We start from the raw sequence: 20,520 nt of genomic DNA on the forward strand, positions 1-20,520 counted from the left end.
TCCTATAGCATGCAGGACAGTTAAATAGGCGATTCCCCTTTCCCATCGGAGGTTTTAATTTGTTAGTTTTCACAGGTATCTTGCAACCAATTATAACCCTCCTTTGCTAATCTGGAAGCCTTAAAACCCTTTGGCAGCTTTAAAGCTTCATGTCCCTTGTCTTTTAAAAAGGAGATGCTGTTCCCATACTCGGCGGTGATGTTTTGAGGGATCAACACTCGCTTTTGTACCTGTTCATACAGCCCAGCTCAGAGGCTGCAGGTTGTTGCTGGACACCAGAGCTCATAGTGCTGAAGGTGTCCATGTCCTTAGGCATGATAGTGAAATAGTTTTCTTCCCAGTACTAATCAGTTGTCTTGCTTTTTCTTCCAGATTAGAAGAAAGTCTTGTGTGACCAGGGGAACGGGACTTAGAAAGTGGTTGGTGAGAGCATCTCTGCAGGAGAGGTCACCTGCACGTGGAAGCATGGGGCTCGGGCAGATGCAAATAAAGTTTTGCCCTTGAGAAATGGTTTGGTTTTTTGTTTGGTTTTTTTTTTTTTTTTTTTCCTGGCTTTAATTTCTAGAAGTTTCACCCTCTTGGACTGAGTTGTGAAAAGGGAGAACTGCCTTTTGAAAGTTCTGAGCTCCTTCTCCAAAACAAAGCCTCCTTGAACAGGCCTTTTATTCCTTCAAAGCTCTCCTCGAGCTACAGCCCTGCCAATAGTGTTGTTTTAAGTGCCTGTGCTAACGTGATTAGAAATACCACTTATCTAACTCAATTTAAAAGCCACCTGTTTACCTACTCAGGCGTAGATGGTGGTCTGGCTAGTTGTCTTTTTTTACTCCTACGTCCTTGATTTTTGTGCCAAACTAGCCTGTACACAACCATCCTACAGAGAGCTAGTGAGCAGGATTTGGTGATGCATTGCTTTTCTGTGTGCTGATATGATGGTGAGGCTGGGGAGGGAGTCCCTGTGCGTCATGCCTTAGCTTCACTCATGTGGCGAGAAACCTTATCCAAGAGCTGTCTCAGAGCTGTGTCCGTATTTTCATGTTTTCCCGAGTTGTCACTGTGTCGGTCTTTTGATGGTTTCGTGCCTTTGATTTCTAGAGGTAGCCATGTACAGAAAGAAATTAAATACGGAGAATGGAAGCGTTCTGAAACATGGTTGCTTAAAGATGCCATGTAGAATTAGAATCATAGAAGGGTTTGGGTTGGAAGGAACTTTTAGAGGTCATCTAGTCCAACCCTCCTGCAGTGAGCAGGGACATTTTCCACTACATCAGGTTGCTCAGAGCCCGTCCAACCTGACCTGGAATGTGTCCAGGGATGGGACATCTCCCACCTCTCTGGGCAACCTGGGCCAGGGTTTCACCACCTTCATCATAAAAAATTTCTTCCTTATATCTAATCTGAATCTACCCTCTTTTAGTTAAAACCATTACTCCGTGTCTTGTCGCAACAGGCCCTACTAAAAAGTCTGTCCCCAATTTCCCTGAGATCACTGAGGACCACATTGTTCCGTAGGTCTTTGGGTTTAACTTCGTGTTTCTCCTTGGAAACTCTTGCCAGGGCGAGTAAAGCCTTGCTGGCCTCCTGTGAGGTGTGAAAGGCAAACTGGTCCCATGCCACGCTGGTGGGATGTCCATTCAGTCCCTGGATGCTGAGTGGTCTGGTCCACTCTCAGGGGACTTGCCATCTGCTCCAGCAGCAGATTCACAAGCAGCAGCTCTGTTCTTGACCAAGACAGCTGAAGCTAAGCTCCATTGGCTTTTCCCGGGACTGTTCTTTCATTTTCCTTCCCATCTGATTTACCTCCACTTGGAGGCGTAGGGAGCAGCCATGGATTTACATGACTCTTCCATGGTGTCCCTTGAGCCAGCAGCTCTTGATTCATCACCTGCAAGGCTCGTGTATGGGGAGAGAGCTGAGCTTTGTGTAATTTTCATGTAACCTGTGGCAGCACTGGTGCTGAATCAGTGAGATGAATGCTCCTTTTGATATGGGTGATTTTCCCCCTAAACATCAGTGCTCATTGCCTCTGAATCTCCTTGCAGCAGTACTGAGTAAAGAGCATTAGTGGTGTTACTGCTGTCCTGAATAGCTCCCCAGCACCACGGTTTACTGGAGAGAGGTAACATAAATTATCCTCCTACAAGAATCTGGGCTGAAAACTAGAAGAGTTGACTTTCAGTATAAGATAGTTGTGCCTTAAAACAAATTTTGCTAAAGGCGTCTTTTGTCGGCTTTATAGCTTTCCCTTTCTATCTCTTGCTTTGATATGCAGTTTCTTCTGTGTGGCAAAAACGACCTGCACTGGCAGCATGTTGGTCTCCATTGATTTGTTGACCTGTGCAGCTTTGTAACTGTTTCACAGAATCCCAGAGTGGTGGGGGTTGGAAGGACCCTCTGGAGCTCACCCCATCCCACCCGCTGCTTGAGCAGGCACCCCCAGAGCAGGGGCACAGGGCCACGTCCAGGCGGGGGGTGAATGTCTCCAGGGAAGGGACCCCACAGCCTCTCTGGGCAGCCTGTGCCCCTGCTCTGGCACCCGCACAGGGAAGGGGTTTCTCCTCATGTTCAGGTGGAGCTTCCTGTGTTCCAGCTTGTGCCTGTTGCCCCTTGGCCTGTCATTGGGCAACACTGCAAAGAGCCCGGCCCCATCCTCTTGACACCCACCCTTTAGATACTTGTAAGCATTGATGAGATTCCTCCCTCAGTCTTCTCCAGGATGAACAAACCCAGGTCTTTCATCCTTTCCTCATAAGGGAGGTGCTCCAGCCCCCTGATAATCTTGGTTTCTGTGGTGTCTTTGTGCTATTGGACACTTGCTGAGTGCCCTCTACTCGCTCTGTCTGTACCGTGGGTCTGGTTCTCTGCCCAGGTACGTGCTGCGTGATGAGGATGAGGAAAGGGAGTGCGAACTGTTTGGGGAGGGTCACCCCAGCTGCAGGTTGGGTATGGGATGCTCTTGAAAGCCTTACTGTTTGGTAACCACATGCTGGTCCTTTGGGAGAAAAGCTACCGAAGGACACCTCTTGCAGCAGAGAAGCCATATCTATTCCTGTTCAGATTTGCTGTTTTTCACCTCCTGATACCCTTAAAGTCGAGGCAGGAGAGTTGTTTTTAGCTCCTTGATTCTCCCCGCTGGGCCCTGTGCGGAGCGAGTGCTGGTGAAGGTACTTTTGCTGGAAGGGTTATACAAGGTGCAAGCTCAGCGTGCTCCCTGGCTCCAGCCCGCTTCATCCACGTCCACACGGCCAAGTGTTCGCCAGAGGCTGCTGAGGTCCGGAGAGGCCACTCCATGCTAAGTACACAAGCAGGTCTTCCCTGGGGACGTTGTTCAACTGGCCTGACCCGTGCTTCAGCCATTCAGGTGATGCAAGTAAGAGGTTGACTGGGGCTAAACCTGTGCCTGGATTCGTGTCCGGGTGGGAGCAGTGATCATCAGCTTCAGCGCTCAAACTTTTTTTGTGTGTGATCAAGTGGTTTTCTTGTCTCTGACTGGTCATTTGTGCTTTCTGGTAGAGGCACGGTGATTGGAAAAGTTGTGTTTATATCAGTGCATGAAAATACATATGCATGCACACAACTGTAAGTAAAAGACAACCTTTGTTTGCTAAAGCAAATTGAGATGTAACATCCATGTGTTAATGCCCTTACTGTGCCCAGGTCCTTGCTAGATCTTGCTGGATTTTCTCCTTATCCCTCTCTTGATCTTTGCAAGTGTTGCTGTTGAACCTCACAAATGCTGTTTTCCATGTGGATACTGATTTTATCTTTAGGTTTGCTAAGGAATTGGGGATGTTATTTGTCCAAGGGCACATACAAGGGCTCGAAGCTAGTGAGGTGGACTTGCTGGTGGATTTGGGTTGCTGTTGCTCCTCTCCCAGCATGCTGCTCCATATCCTCATCCCACATGTGGTTCCCGGCTGTGGCATCGCTCTGTGGGATGCTGTCAAGTGTGTATGGAAGGGAAAACGAGCCATTATACAACATCCTTGCGTGCCTGTCCCAGCTGTCAGAAAGTGATGCGAACGGTGTGGTGACCCAAAAAAGCTTCTCCCTGGGTGGTGGATTAATCTGGTACCTACTCACGCCTGCCTTTGCCTGTATGTCCTCATGTTTAGCATTCAGTACACCACCCAGCTTAGAGCAATGGGCAGTGTCACCCGGCTGTTAGAATATTTTGTGTTTTCTCAAACCAGTTTCTTGGCCAGCGTTTCAGCACTGGGGTGGTTTCTGGCCAGATTTGACCCATGTGGTGGTCCCTGCTCAGTGAACAGGGCTGGCTTCGCCTCCGCAAAGCCTGCTGCTCCTGTCTTGCTGCTTTTTCCCTGCATCTTAACGCTTGCGTTCCTTCAAGCAAACAAGACAACTGCCGCGTCGTTTTTGTAGCAAAATCTCCTCAAAGTGACAGCCGTGGGCAAACGCGTGTTGATGTGGTGCACTGGGATTGCTGATTTGCTGGGCCGTTGCCCTAATCTCCTTAACGTTGAAAGAGTTGCTGCTCCAAGCTTCCTCAGTTGGCTTTTTTGAGAAACACCATCTCTGAGTAACCCAGGATCTGCACAAGTTCCTTGGTCTTCCCCAGAGAAGTAGGAAGGGGTTCTCCCACTTTGCTGAAGTGGGTTTGGCAGAGCAGAGCATGCAACTAGAGGGAAAGCTTTTCATGCTTGGACACAAGCTCTGCTGTCTGGCTGCGGGAGGTATCTGCCATGCAGTGCATGGGAAGAGGGTTTCTTCTGTTTTGGGAGCGTCCTCGGATGGGGAAAACCTGAATGTTAAGGAAGGATTTATCTTTTTTTTTTGAGATCTTTTTTTTTTTGACAGCTCCTGGATGTTTGTCAACTTCAAAAACGAGCTTAATCTACATTATATATTAAGGGCTTGATGAGAGCTTTCCTATTCTGTGCAGGTGTTTGGACCAAGCACTGGCACCTGAAAATGCATGAGCTATGGAAATCCAATGTTGTTCCCACTTCTCACCATCCTGCAGGATCATGACTCCGCTGGCGGCTGTCATCACCTATTTTCCATCAATGTCCTCTCTTGCAGCTCGGGTGAGATGGGGGAAAGATAAGGCTGTCCTTGCCCTCCCTCTATCAAATAGCTGCCAACTTGAGGTTGGGGTGCTGTGACAGGGTTGATGATTTAGCTTTATTTATTTATGTATTTTTTAAAGAAGCTGAAGGAATAATTTTTTCTCTTTTGACCTGAAATTTCCAGAAACTCCTGCTCCACAATCAAGAGCGGGTACCTTCTTGTCTTGAAAGCAAAGACATCTCTGCAACCACCTTAGTTTCTGCAGGGAGCTGTCAATGAATTTGTCCTGTGTCAGGCCAGACTTTCTGGCCGCAGCCTCCATTTTTGAGGACACATCAACGGATTTTGAATTATCTGCCCCCCTGGGCCTTACAACTTTTCTCTCCCCGCTGCCAGCTTTGGATTTTTTTTTGTGTGTTTTAAAAACACCTCCTCCACACACGGGCAGGTTTCTGTGCTGCTTTGGGACGGCAGCCAGCGTTTCTACAGCTGGCGTGTCGAGTGTCGTGCAAGGTTTCTGCAAAAAAGGCAAATCCAGATGTCTCCTTTTTTTAGGCAGCAAGGAGGGAGCTGGTGTGAGTTACTTCTGCATTTAGAGACCCAAAAGGCTGAGTGTATTTATCTTTTAGCTGAATGGGGTGGCAGCTCTCCAGCCTGCTTGCTGAAAATTCAAGGTTATTTTATAGAGCTGTGGTGGGGTTCTTTCCTTTTTTTTTCTCTCCTCTCTCAGGATGGAGATACTGTGTGCGGGGTGGTGTTAGGACAGGTGCTCTGAGGGATATGGATCGCAAGGATGAAGAACTGAGTGTAGGTTTGGAAGAGGATTTTGTTGGCAGCTACAGAGCAGAGGGAAGGGAGTCTGGCAGGGATTGCATAGGAACGGTCTCCAGAACCCCCAAAATACTGATCCAGCATCAAATAGTAAGACAAGGAAACTCTGTCACATGATCCAAATCTGTTATTATCCTAATTCCAGGGAAATGGACATCACCTTTTTCTAGAATGAAAATTTTTCTATGAAATTTGAAATGCTAGTGAAACTTTGAAATTCTTGGTGACTTCCTAACTCCACTCCTCTCCCCTTCATCTTCCAGCCATGTATAACCTATAGCGAGGAAGGAGCATTCATAAAATCAAGCAGCACGAAAGTAATGAAGAGGAAAGACAATAAAAAGGTGCTTGTCATTGAGGGAGAGTATTTCTGCATTTGAAGATGGTTTGAATCAGTGTTTGCTGTTTTAAGGTGGTGCTGCAGCTTGGTTCATGTCATCAGTCCTTGTCTCCTCGACAATATAATCGCCTGAGATGATGTGTATGGCTCAAGCTGGCCAACTGGGAAGGATCTTGTCTTGGAAACTTTTGAGTTAGAAGTATAATTTGAGTTAGAAAGAAATTCAGTCTATCAGTTTTGAGAGAGCAGCTGGGAAGCAGAATAAAGAAATCCTCCAATTTTATTGGGAAAGGAACAAAAAAAGAATAAACAACTACAGAAAGAAATAAAGAAAACCTGCAATCAGAGTTGAAAAGGCTCAATTTCAGTACTGGTGTGTGTGAGTATTATTCTGAAGCCCTCGCTAGGATCAAAGCATCTTTGCCAAATGCAAAATATTGTGTATGCCTGCCGGCATTGCTGCTTCTCAAGAAGGTGCAGTTGTTCAGTAAGTAGTTACAATTTTGGGGGAAAATATCTAGAAGTGATTAAAAAGTAATTTAAAATATCTGTGCTTTCCCATGAAGTTTTTGCCGGTGGCATTAAGCAGTCTGTTTCTTCCCCTGCACTTATAACAAGCCTATTGTCACGCTGTAGGCATTATTATGATAAAAAAAAAATAACATTGTGTATCGACCAGAGCTCAGTTAACTAAATCAAGTGGAAGACCTCCCTTGGCAAACAACAGCCTGCGGCTAGGGATGTTGATTTCTCTAGGGATTAGTAAATTTGGCATATCAGTGTATTTTTAAATAACTCCCTACCCTCATAGTGCCAGTTAGGGAAAGGGTGTTATTTCCATTCTTTCCATGCCCCATAAATTGGACCAGAAAAAAACGTGGGGTTTTTTTTTTTTTAATCCTTCCAATTGCAATTGAGCAACTATAATAAAAAAAATAAACGGCAGTAAGGGGTTGGGGCAGCCTGTGGAGTTGGGGGGGATACAGATGTGTTAATGCTTTCCTGGGTCTGAAAAATGCCTACTTTGCCCACGACTGGAAAAACAAGGTTGCAGCTCCGAAAGCATTTGCCATGTGTTGCACCCATGTAATAGTATAAGCGGTATAAGTTATGAGAGCTTACATGAATATCTTAAAAATGCTCAAAATCCCTCTGGATGGGGTCTGGAGGTGCTGCTCTTGTTGGGTGTTTGAGGCAACTTTCGGGTTATGTTTTCTCACAGCCCTCTTGGCCTTTGTTTGGTGTTGTGTTTTTCCAAATCACACGGTAACTCAATGGAGTCTCAGTGGAGTGAATGGTTTCTTAGAGTCAGCTAGATCTTGTTGGTGGAGTTGGACTTTGTTAGACATGAATAAAGCAGTCTGCAGGACTGGGCTCAGGGGGATTGTCCCCAATGACCCCTGTCTTCAATCTGGAGAGGGCTCTGGACTTCATCTCCATGGGAGTCCTTGGACTGGCCTTCCTTGAACCTCTTCTGTTGAGAAAAGTTGGCTGAAGGCAATAGGTGATTCATTATAAGCATTGAAAACCCTACCGGCTGTTACAGTAAATGGGTATTTCCCATGTGCCAAAGGCCTGATGTCTTGTTTTCAGCTGTCATTCCAAAGCCTTTTTTTTTTTGTCTTCTGTCTTTGCTTCCCTAAATAATACCTGAAGGAAGAAATAAACTTGGAGGGTGCTGTCATAGCTGGTGGTCAAGGTGCTATATAAAATAAGGCTGTCTTGGAAAGCATTGCTTGCCCTGTTGGTGCAGCTGTTGGTTGGTTTGTTGGCACCCAACCTGCAAACCCTCTCTGGCAATTTGGTCCTTTGGCCAGAGTCGCTCTTCCAGTTAATGAAATCTGAGGACTATTATGCTGAAATGCTGTCCTTCTCCACCAGTGCTCCCCTCTCTTGCCCTTGTTTCTTCTTTGGATGTGTGCTTTCTTCTTAGGACAGGGAAACTTCCCAGTGTCTGCAGTGAGAAGTGAAAGCAGGTTGAACAAAGAAACTCTCAATGTTGGAAAGCTCTACAAGATATGGAAACTTGTTCTTGCACAATGGTGGTTCCCAAATGCTTCTGCTGAACCCCCAGCACACACTGTTGAGCCACGCTTCCATGATGGATACCCGTTGGGCTCTGCTGGAAGTGGGACTCAACGCAGTGGGGGATTTTTAGAAGACAACGGTTGAAATGCTGTCCCTTGGCAGATCTGCAGTTTGCCCAGACAGGCCCTGTAGAGGCTGGTGGCCTTGACTGAGCTAAGTGGTTTAGTTTAGCATAGTTTCTCCTTTTCCTCACAACCACACTCATGCATGACATCTCTGATAAAGAGCTCAAATTGTCTTCTAAGGACTGTATTTACAATAAGCTCTGTAATCTCTGCTACAGCTAGAGGGTAGCCATAATTAAAAGCAAACCACGGGACTTCACGGTCTAAATTAGCTGGTAATTACATATGGTGGAAGAGGAATGGGAGTGGGAGGAGGAGAATCCATAGGCTGATGGGTTATTTGCAATATACTCCAATAATTTTATTTTGTAGTTTAATTATAAGAGAACAAGGGGAGGAAAAAAGTTGGGTAGTAATCAGAGGAGCTGACTCATGTTATTGAAAAGATAAACAATTTTCTCCCTCAAAAAAAGAGTGTGTTTTGAAATTGCTTTTGAAATTTAATATTTACAGGACTGAAAACTGATAGAGTTTCTGTTATGTCATAACTAATCTTGATGGCAAAGAGCTTTCTGACTCTGTCACACCCAGTTAAATCAGATTTGGCAATGCTGTGAAAGGGTTTCTAAGTATCTGAAGTTAGCCAAGGAGAAGTGTGCTGGCAGAGACCTGTGCTATGAACCTACCTATAATTTTCCCATGTTTTCTGCAATAGCGTCTCCCCCTGATGAGCATAAACCAGACAAAATCCCAACTTTTAAAAAGTTGCGACCCGGATAAAACTAACCTCAACTTCTCTGTCTTTTGTGATTAAGTTGTTCTGTGGCTTTTTGTCCTGTTTCTTGCTGGAGATGTTCTGAGGGAACAGTGAGCTTTGGTATAAAATACAACCCTGTGTTTGTCTAAAAACTCTAGATCTGTTGACTTAAAGTAATTACACCTTTATTTTAATATATTAAATATATATGTCCAGCAGACCTTCAGATAATGTAATAGCTTTATTGTGGGACTTAATCTCACTCCTGAGCAGAGGTGTAAAATATAGGGCTGCTTTGCATCCAAGTGCATGTAGTTTTTCAATCCCACTGCTCGTATGGAAAACTAGGAGGGTTTGTTCCCATGGAAAGACATGAGTGAGCACGTGAGCGAGTTAGGAAAGGAGTCTCAGCAGGTTTAGAAGAGAGTATCCACTCTCTTAGTTTTCAGTTGGCAAGAGTTTGGCACTATAGTGGATCTTCTTGCTGTTAGTGAATTTTTAAACTTCTTGGTAAAGTCTCATTTTCCTGCATGTCCTCAGCCAGCATCTTGGATAGCTTTTAATTGGGGTTATGATCAAGGCAGAGCTATTTCAGGTTATGTCTTTGTGGTTGCATCTACAGGTCCAGATCTTTGTGCTCTTCTTGTTGGATTAGCCCAGCCCATGGGAGATAACAGGGCTGTTAATAGTGTGTTAATTACCAGGTGCATGTTCATCCACTGGTGCTTAAATGTATTCTCACTACTGCCAAGCTGAAAGCATCACTGTTGCAGCACTGAAAAAAATCTCTTCTTGAAAAGATGTCTTGGTCTGCTTGATCTCTTTCATGTTTGTGATGGGCATGGGTCCATGGCGTATTGGCTGGTTCTCAGCCTGCAAAGAAGCTCCTTTCCTGACCTAGAAATATAGCCTTTACATTAGCCATTTACCGTGTGTACTCTGATGAGGCCCATTAAAAATTACACAGAACTTTAATCAGTTTTTAAATACTGTAGCTCCCTGCCAGCCCTGCGCTCAGTGTGAGGGAAGCAGCTCGTGGCAGTGGTGGATGAGGGCAGCTGTTCTGCCTGCATATCTGTGGAAAAGTGCTATTTTTTCAACTCCTTTGCTTTTGGCTGGCAGCAGCGTGTGCTCCATGAGTTTGGAGGTATTTAAAAGAAGGGTAGGCATGGTGCTTGAGGATATGGTTTAGTGGTGGACTTGGCAGTAATAGGTTAGCCATTGGACTCGATGATCTTGAGGGTCTTTTCCAACCTTAACAATTCTATGATTCCATAAGTTTAATTTTGCTCAGCCTCAATGATGTGTTGAACCTGGTGTCGCTTGACTTTGTGTCGGAGGTATTTATCTTCTCCACCTAAGGAAGAACGGGCTGAGTGAGGTGGTTAGAGGTGCTGAGGTAGATACTCTGAGCTGGAGGTGCAGCTGGAGCCACGACCCGCAGTTGGACACCCAGGCTTCTGCTCACTGCCTGCCAGCAAAGACTGTCTGCTCCTTATGCTTCCCTTCAGACACTGGTTGTCTCTAACTTTCCGCCTGCATAACACAACTTGGCCGCTGCTGTCTTGGAGTTGGACACAGCATAAATTTCTATAGAGGAGAAAAGAACCCAACTCCTGTGGGAGGTCTAAAGCTGTGGATTTTTCTCTTTCTGAACAAATTTCTGGTTTGCTGGCCGTTGTCCGGTCTCCCCTGTGCACTCAGAGGCGTCTGGGCAATAGCCTTGTTTTTCTTGGCTCTTTGCCCAAATTAATTCATGGGTCTCGAGGGTGTCTGGGAAAGAGAAGCTGGAAAAATGCGATCCAAAGTTGCGGTGCCCAAAAGCTGGAGAAATGCTGTTGTTTTGGGACTGGTGTGATTATGTGCAAGCATGCTTTTTTGCATCAATATTACTGCTGTGGCTGCTGCCTGTGTGGTCCAATCTCATCACCTGGATGTGCTCATGGGGGTCCCAGTCCATGATGTCCATCATCTCACATTGGTTTAATCTGCATTTTGCGCTTCCTGTTGAATCGGGGTGTGGTAATTTGCTGACTCGTTACGTGTGGGAGCACCCATAGCAGGACTGTTTTGCGACATCGGATGACTGTTCATGGTTGGGCATTGCTCTGGGTATTAGTAGGATGTGCTGCAGAGAGTTGTGAGAAACAGCCCACAGCTTTAGTGTTTTCTCCTGCTGGAACCCTATTTGAGACCTTTCTGAAGGACTTTGGGTCTTTGGGCAAGCTAAGGGCTTGCTGCTATAGCTGTGCCACGGTGCCATGCAGCTGTACTCTTAGCTGTAGGGAACAGCTGTTGACAGGGAAGTTTTTGAAATATTCACATTTAGTAGCAATTCAAGGCATGGCTGAGCTCTGAAATGCTGTGGAGAACCTAAATGGTGGAAATGGAGTGACAATATAGCTAAAACTTTTTGTCTTTTGTTCTTATTGAGCTATCTGGTTTTTGTAAGTTGACTGGTCTGCTTGCTTGGACTTCTGACATTCATCTTCTCTCTTGACTGTCAAATTCAATGTAGTGGAAATGTTAATCTTGACTACAGTCACAATGCAAGGAATGATTTTCTGGTAAAAGCACATACAGAAGCGATCTTCTGAATCTGTTTAGGTCTGAAGAACAAATCTGTACATGATGCTGTTCTTGTTTGCTCATGTTATGCTATGAAGTCCCATCCCACCAGGCTGTGGAAGCTGGTTCTTGTTTCTTCCATCTGCAGAACCTGCACAAGACAACTTCAGAGGATCCTCCTCTTTCTTAGTTTGTAGAACAGGGCTTCCATTGGGATTGAGGGGTTTTTAGTGGTCATATGTGGTGTGGGGGAAGAACTGCTTGATTTCCTACCACATCTCCAATCTGGCTAATAAACATCCCCTTGTTTGGACTTGCCAAAGGCCATAGACCTCTCTGAGATATCCCTCAACAGTTTGGAACATGGAGATGTCCTTTACTGTCCTTTGTTTCCAGGCTATAACTGTGCAGGATCTCAGCCATAATCACATAATTCCTTGAAGTTTTAAGCAGCTAGCTCATTCTGCCTGATCTCCTCCTGTATGTGCTGTCACATCTGCCTGTCAGGGTGTTCCCTGCTGAATTGCTACATGCATCAAAATTTTCTGGTCCCATTTCAAAATACTTTCTCCTCTCCTTCTCTCTTTACCTTCCAATTGCATGACCTTAAAGCTGTTTCTTTTATGGTGGCTTTTCTGAGAGCTTCGTCTCTCCTTTGTTCTTCTTTCAAGTCCAACTCTTTCTGGGTAAGGCAGAGCTGGAGGCAAAGTTGCTGTCACTCTCTGAAGTTTGTCCTTTGTGTCCAGGACATATTTGTAAATGGCGACATTTCGCTGGCTCCATGCTATGTGGTGAGCAGCAGAGCTGTCCTGCCTGCAGGATTGTCCATGGAAACTTAGCAGCATCTTGCTAGGCTTGTGCTGGCATCAGTTACCTGTTAGAAGCAGTCTCAGAATCACTGGGTGGTCTGTAGGGCAGTACTTTGCCGGAGGAGGAAAGTCTCAGTGCAGACACAGATGGCAGAGATTCCTGAGGCAGTGGTGAATGTGGAGCGTCAAGAAGGGACAAAACCCCAACCAGTGTCTTGCAGTTCTCTAGGGTGGTTTTTCTATTAGTTTATCTGGTGGGGCTGAAGTTTTGGTTATTTAAGCGATGGTCTATTTTGGTGAGATCTGCCATAGGAAGGGGAACAGGGGCCTGACTTGAAATACTTTCTGTGAGGTCTAACATCTGGAGTGGACATTATTCTGTCCCACACTTCTTTTTTTTACAGCTTTTTGGAGGGGTGGGCGGAAGGACAAAGGTGTTGATGGATGCTGTGCGCTCCCAAGTCAGCAGCAAACTTGGAATAGTACACCAAGTTTGGGTATTTAATTCCCGAAATAAATTCTTCCAATCCCAGAACCCACACGTGTCCCTCCAGTTGGGTGATGCTCTGACTCTTGGATGATGCTTTTGTGGTTCGTCTATCACAGAGAAGGAGACAGCTTATAAAACTGTCCCAGTTGCTCTAGATGGGGCATGAGCATGTCTGAATAGTGCTCTCCCACCCGGGGAAAGCGTGTCAGGTTCATGGTGGCACATTTGATGTGTACATGCACTGTTGAGCATCTGACCTCCACTGCTTTACTGCAGAAATACTTTGTCAGGTTTTTTTTTTCCCTCCCCTGTATTTGATGAACAATGTGCGAACTTCAGAACCATTTCATTGAAAGGTAAGATTTACCTCTGAAATGGAGCTTTTGTGTATGAACAAACATGTGTTGGGATAGTTGGAAGGAAAGCTCATAATACCATGCAAGTCCTTAAAACTGTGAACCTGTTATCCTCCCTTCACCCCAATTTCTCAGGTATGACAAGCCTGAAAGCTAGAAACCTCTCTCTGACTGCACAGTAGGTGTGACACAGTGAATATATTTTTGGAAAATGAAGAACAATTGGTGTGTTACTGAAGGGAAAATACTACTGATGCTACATTACTGAAGGAAATCCCATTGCTGCTTTTTTTTTACCCAGAAGCTACAGAATTTACTACACTGTTAATGTACTGAAAGAAAATGGTAATAAATTAGTCCCTGTAGCCAATCATGCTTGTACTACGGAATGCTCATATTTATGAGAGTGGTCAAACATGCAATAGTGTCCAGAGATGTATAGCAGTGTTTACAATAGACCATAGCACTGTATGATTTATCCCGGTGCACTGCATAGCAGGCTATAATGTGCATTGTAATTAGTGTAATGTACCTTGTAATAGCTGTGAAATAAATTCTGCACTGAAGCTTTAAGCCCCAAAACACAGGAACTAATGCAAATTCCATGAAGATGGAGGGGGGGGGGAAGTCATCTAACATCATAAAGGCCTACGGGTGAACTCTGAAGTACATGCATGCATAATCCACAGTTTTCAAGTTTGTGGGCAAAATGTCTGTAATCTTTGTGTTGGGCACCTCTTCTCCTTCCATGATACAGAGCTTTTCACTTTCCCATAGGCTCATTCTTCTTGTGCCAACCCAGGCAGGACTGGGAAGTGCATATTGATTAATTAGCCAACCCCAGTCTTTGCTTGCTTCTTGGTGTGGCTCTTTTTAGTACTTGGTAGGTTGGAGAGAGGATGACTGAAGGGGATGCTCTGTGCACATCTTCTAGTAGCTTATCTCTGTTGCAGCTGGTATTTAAGAATTCTAAAAACATCATTTTCAGGTGGGAGTAGGTCTCCTCATCAACTTCTAGAATGACTTCTGGTGCATTGCTGAATAATGCAACCAAAATGACCATTTTTGGTTGTATTACTCTCAGAAGTCCTGTATGAGTGTCAGGTACGAATGTTCCCAGGTCATAGACAAGGGAACGGGCTCCTGAAGGGATTTTGCTGTGAAGTGGTTGAGAAAGATTAAGCTCTGACCTTTGAGCTATGCTTGGCAGCTGAAGTGCCCTCCGAGTACTTGGGGAAGAAGTTTCCTAGTTCATATAGGATGGAATTTATTTCATTACGTCCTATCTGTCTATCATGCAGGACACCAGGGGAACAGGTCCAGTCAGCGTGGGTTCATGAAAGGCAGGTCCTGCTTGACCAACCTGATCTCCTTCTATGACAGGTGAACCACCTGGTGGATGAGGGAGAGGCTGTGGATGTGTCTACCTGCACTTTAGTAAAGTCTTTGACACTGTCTCCCACAGCATTCTCCTGGAGAAGCTGGCTGCTCATGGCTTTGACGAGTGCACTCTTCGCTGGGTAAAAAACCGGCTAGATGGCCGAGCTCAGATTGTTGTGGTGAATGGAGCTAAATCCAGTTGGCGGCTGGTCACAGGTGGTGTTCCCCAGGGCTCAGTGTTGGGGCCAGTCTTGTTTAATATATTTATCAATGATGTGGATGAAGGGATCGAGTGCACCCTCAGTAAGTTTGCAGATGACACTAAATTGGGCGGGAGTGTTGATCTGCATGAGGGTAGGAAGGCTCTGCAGAGGGATGTGGACAGGCTGGATTGATGGGCTGAGGCCAACTGTATGAGGTTTAACAAGGCCAAGTGCCGGGTCCTGCCCTTGGGCCACACCAACCCCAGGCAACGCCCCAGGCCTGGGGCAGAGGGGCTGGGAAGTGCCCGGCGGAGAAGGCCCTGGGGGTGCTGGCTGACAGCCGGCTGGGCATGAGCCAGCAGTGCCCGGGTGGCCAAGGAGGCCACCAGCCCCCGGGCTTGTGTCAGCACTGGTGTGGCCAGCAGGAGCCGGGCAGGGATGGGGCCCCTGTGCTCGGCCCTGGGGAGGCCCCACCTCGAATGCTGGCCTCAGGTTTGGGCCCCTCGGGACAAGAAGGCCCTGGAGGGGCTGGAGCGTGTCCAGAGAAGGGCAGTGGGGCTGGGGCAGGGTCTGGAGCACAAGTGTGCTGGGGGGTGGCTGAGGGGGCTGGTGGGGTTTAGCCTGGAGAAGGGGGGGCTGAGGGGAGCCCTTCTCGCTCTCTGCAGCTGCCTGAGAGGGGCTGGAGTGAGGGGGGGTTGGTCTCTTCTCCCCAGGTCACTAGTGATAGAATGAGAGGAAATGGCCTCAAGCTGCGTTAGGGGAGGTTTAGATTGGCTATTAGGAAAAATGTCTTCACTGCCAGAGTGGTCAGGCATTGGAACAGGCTGCCCAGAGAGGTGGGGGAGTCACCATCCCTGGAGGTGTTCAAAAAACGTGTAGATGTGTCACTTCGGGACACAGTTCAGGAGGCCTGGGGGTATTGGATTGACAGTTGGACTTGATGATCCTAGAGGTCTTTTCCAGCTGTTATGATTCCATGATTCTATTATAAAGACATGTTTCACTTTTTATTTTTACAAGGAACCTTTATTATTCATATCCTTATGGGACAGAATTTCATTCTGGGCATAGTGCTGTGTTTTTGGTGTTTGGGTTTTTTTTTGTTCTTTTTCTTTTTTTCTTCTCTCACTATCTGGCTTTCACTCCATAGATCATGAGTATTTGATTGGGGGTGGAAGAGTCTAACCAAAGTGAATTTATTTTGTGTGTCAAACTTCCTCTTTGTAATATTCTTCTCCATGTAAAGGATGACACAAAATCAATCTCCCGGTTAGCTTTGCCGTGCTGCTTGCGGCAGCCCTTGCTCAATGATCGTTTCTTTTTGTTTGGTTGCATTTTATTCCTTAATGTGTTTTCAAATACCTCATCAAATAACAATACTTGCAAAGGAGGGAGGTCCTCCTATTTGAAGGTCTGAGTGCAGACATGAATTCATACAGCCTTTTTCTAACCTTTTGTGATCATGTTGTAATGCATTTTTTTAGACAGGGATACCAGGAAAAAGAGTTGAGTGACAGTCAAGAATGAAAACAAGGATATTATAATGCAGAATGGGAGGTGGTTTCTATGTTCTTTTTCAAGCAATAAATTTGTGAAAGCTTCTTCTAAATATCCTTTAGTTTGTGCTCCAATTCTGTTAACTTTTCTTTCCCATCCCACAGCTTTTGTTTTGCCTTTTCAGATCTTCTGTAGTCTCTGTGATGGACTGTGAAAGCAGGTGTACGGTTGTAAGTGAAGTGAACTGAAACATGAATTCTTAGAATTACTGTTCCACTGATGTAATTGATTTTTTCCTGCATGCTTTAATACAAGTTCTTCTATATTGTAATTTTTAATATTAATAGACTTTGGGAGCTTTAATATTTCTAGTTTCTGATTCTAGGAAAATAAAAGAAAAAAAAAAGGTTAAAAAGTGTGGATATCACTGAGGTTCTAACCTGAACTGAATGAACTAGTCATTTTTAATATACTTCACAGTCAAGACTTTGCAGGACCTTCTTATTTCCCCCCACATGATAAGCACTAAATGTTAACTCCATGGTTGGAGGTATTGATCTATAAACAATGGGGCAAGTGATTTTTGTTGTTTGTTGGGAGAGTATTGGAGAACTGACTGATGGCAAAGTGTGATGAACAGGAGGACTCAGAACCAAAGGGATCCCCACTAGCAAGAAGACACAGAGATGGGTGATTTAACCCCTGCTTGGTTTACTGGAAGGTCATTCCTCTCTTAAGTGTCTGAACCGGTGAATTTTAGCCCCAAACTCATTGAAGGACCTAGTATGAATATGAATGTGAGTCAGTAGACTATCATTGTGCCAGAGAGGGTCAGCCACATCCTGTGTTAATAAAAGCCTAGACAGCAGGTCTGAGGAAATGATCCTTCCACGTTGTTGACATTTGTGAGACTCTTTTTGGACATATTGTCCAGTTTTGGGCTTCGCAGTAAACTAAAGACACTGGTATGCTGAAGCACCTCCAGAGGAGGCCACCAAGGTGTCTGAGAGTTGGAGCCCAGGACATATGAGAAGGGGTGGGGAGAATGGGTTTTTTTCAGCCTGAAGAGTTGGCAGAGAGGAGACCTTATTTGTGCCTGCAGCTCAGCCATGGCCATTTTTGAAGACTGGAGGTGTGAAATATCCATCCTTGGAGATATTAAATGCTTAACTGGACAAGGCCTGAGCAACTCTAGCTGGAACTGCTTTGAGGAGGAGGATAGACACACAGACTTCCAGAGGTTGCTTCCAACCTATATTATTCTGTGATTCTAAGTTTGTCTTATTTCAGGCAGAGATTTACCCAATGTTCGGTAGGAAATTGCTGGTCTCTAGAACGCCTCTGATGGTAACTATGAAATTATCCTTCTTTCCATTCTTCCCTTAAGCTACTGAAGAGATTTATTTCTTGAACACCTATTCCCAGACTGGGAGTTTCAGTCCTCTAAGTGGGATTGGAAGCTGGGTGAAAATGTGTCTGTTGAGGTGATGAGACAGCAGTCAGAAAATGGGTTATCAACACAAAAGAGACATCTTCTGTAGAGTGATCCGGAAACTGATGATGTGCGGTAGCATTCATCATCTTCCTCCAAGACTTGGCAATCAAATTATTTTTAGCACCGTTTTCAGATGTGTCCCATTGATCTTTTTGGTGAGTGCTGGTTGCATTTGAATTTGTAGCTCTAAAAAGCTTCTTGGGCCCCCCCCTTTTTTTTTTTTTTCTTAGCATGAAGGGTGATACCTGTTTCTGTAAAATAACAAGCTAAAAAGTTACCAGCTTTTCAAGACATCTCAGCTCTTGTGGAGATGAATCGCTCTCCTAAAGGTGTTACAACTCAGTTCTGAAATTGGAAACCACAAGATTTTCTTAAGATTTCTCCCTTATCCAGTAATGATTAATTACTGCTGCTTGTGATTGAATGGCCTGATGTAAATCCAAACACGTGGAGACCTTTGCTCATCTTTAATCATCTGCTGTCCGGTGTCGTGGTGGAATAAATTATTATTGTTATTATAAAAGCCACAATTCATCTTTCATGTGACCAAGACTCATAGCCAGATTTTTATTTTTATTTTGTTTTCCTTGAGACATAGTAGTCTTTTTTTAATGTCTACCAATACAAATGGAATTAAGAATATTTGTAGTGGTCCTGTAGCTATACAGTTACTGCTCATCACAATCCAATTGCAGTGGTTTCTATTCAAAATGACCCATGATAGCTCTGTATATGCTTCCTTTTGCTCTTGAATATTTGATTTTTAAGCAGACAGTCCTCCTTTTCCATCTTCACATTGCTTCACTTGATGCATTGGCAAAAGCTGGTATGAACACACAGGTATTTTGTCCTGATGAGATATTTGGCAGGTCTTTATTAGGCTTTTCAGTGTCATTCTCCTGATGCGAGCCGAAGATCAGAAGCTGGGTTATTTTAGGGGACTTATAAGACAAAATATAAGCTGCTTCAGTTCCTTTTCTTCCTCTGTGTATGCACAGGCTACATTGTGGAAGCTGCTGGAATTATATCTCTTAACAATATAGCCTTTCAACTTTTTGAAGCTATAATATATATATAATCTGACTGGTTGGTTTATTACATTTTTGTAGCTGTCAAATTTTCCCGAAGATTAGACTGGGAGGAGAAGTGCCTTCAGAGTGAGATGTATGAAGGTGTGAAACAGTCTCTGAGGAGAGGCACTGGAAACACCGCAGCTTGAGTTATTGCAAAGCGAACAGTCAGAGGATGGCAAAATACCCCCTGGGGGTATTGATGTCTGGGCAATCTGGCTGGGATGGATTAGCTCATGCTGGGGGTCATCTTCTGCAGATAGAGGTGCTCACAGGATGGATGGGTCCTGCTGGGAGGAGAATTGGGTATTGCCAGCAAGACTGTTGCGTTCACAACATCTTTGAGATGTATTTCCTATAAAACAGCTTAAGCCTCTATGTGCTAGTAGACTGCAGGGTGCATTCCCATTTATTGATGGCTTCTAAACGGTTAATTACTGATATTCCCTTCCTCATTTAAAGCATTTAATTGCCCTCTTTCTGGGGAGACATTGCAGCCTTTCAATACTTAAAGGGGGCTTATAAGAAAAAAGTTGGGACAGGCTTTTTAGCAGGGCCTGTTGCGATAAGACAAGGAATAATGGTTTTAAACTAAAAGAGGGTAGATTCAGATTAGATATAAGGAAGATATTTTTTACAGTGAGGGTGGTGAAACCCTGGCCCAGGTTGCCCAGGGAGGTGGTCGATGCCCCATCCCTGGAAAAATTCCAGGTCAGGTCGGACAGGGCTCTGAGCAAACTGATCTGGTTGAAGATGTCCCTGCTCACTGCAGGGGGACTAGACTAGATGGCCTTTAAAGGTCCCTTCTAACACAAGCTATTCCGTGTTTCTGTGATTTTACCATATTATTCCTTAGTGCTTCTGTGCGGTCTTTACCTGTTTCTCAGGTAGGCAGCTGAGACAGTTTGCTTAAAGCTCAGTGTTTTGTAGCAGAACTGGCACCGGTACACGCCCTCACCCCTGCCAGGCAAACGAGTTGGTGTGCAAATGAGCTGGTGTCATGGTTTAGCCCCAGTCAGCAACTAAGCCCCACACAGCCACTCACTCCTTCTTCTCTATGGTAGCAGAGAGAATCAGACAAGTATACGTGAGAAAATTTATGGGTTGAGATAAAGACAGTTTAATAGGTAAAGCAAAAGCCACGCACACAAGCAAAGCAAAACAAGGAATTAATTCTCTCCTTCCCATTGGCAGGCAGGTGCTCAGCCATCTCCAGGAAAGCAGGGCTCTGTCACATGTAACGGTGACTGGGGAAGAAAAACGCCATCACTCTGAACATCCCCCAGTTCCTCCTCCTTCCCCCAGCTTTACATGCTGAGCGTGATGTCATATGGTGTGGGACATCCCTTTGGTCAGTTGGGGTCATCTGTCCTGGCCGTGTCCCCTCCCAACCCCTTGTGCACCCCCAGCCCACTCGCTGGTGGGGTGGGGTGAGAAGCAGAAAGGCCTTGACTCTGTGTAAGCCCTGCTCAGCAATAATAAAAACATCCCTGTGTTATCAGCACTGTTTTCAGCACAAATCCAAAACACAGCCCTGCACTAG

At 45.2% G+C, this 20,520-nt stretch overlaps 1 protein-coding gene across 7 annotated transcripts in view; it reads left to right on the forward strand.

Annotated features, from left to right (window-relative positions):
* The window catches only part of TSNARE1 (t-SNARE domain containing 1), a 511,863-nt gene that overhangs the window by 49,410 nt on the left and 441,933 nt on the right, over positions 1–20,520 (forward strand). The window contains exon 1 of one of the 7 annotated variants that reach the window (XM_064442003.1): positions 6,132–6,203. The exons of the other annotated variants lie outside the window; for them this stretch is intronic. The gene's annotated coding sequence lies outside the window, so the exon portion shown is untranslated. Of the gene's footprint in view, positions 1–6,131; positions 6,204–20,520 lie in introns of those variants that run through there. 7 annotated transcript variants of the gene reach the window in all.

Source organism: Phalacrocorax carbo, chromosome 2 (genome assembly GCF_963921805.1).
Source record: "Phalacrocorax carbo chromosome 2, bPhaCar2.1, whole genome shotgun sequence".
NCBI classification, from domain to species: Eukaryota; Metazoa; Chordata; class Aves; order Suliformes; family Phalacrocoracidae; genus Phalacrocorax; species Phalacrocorax carbo.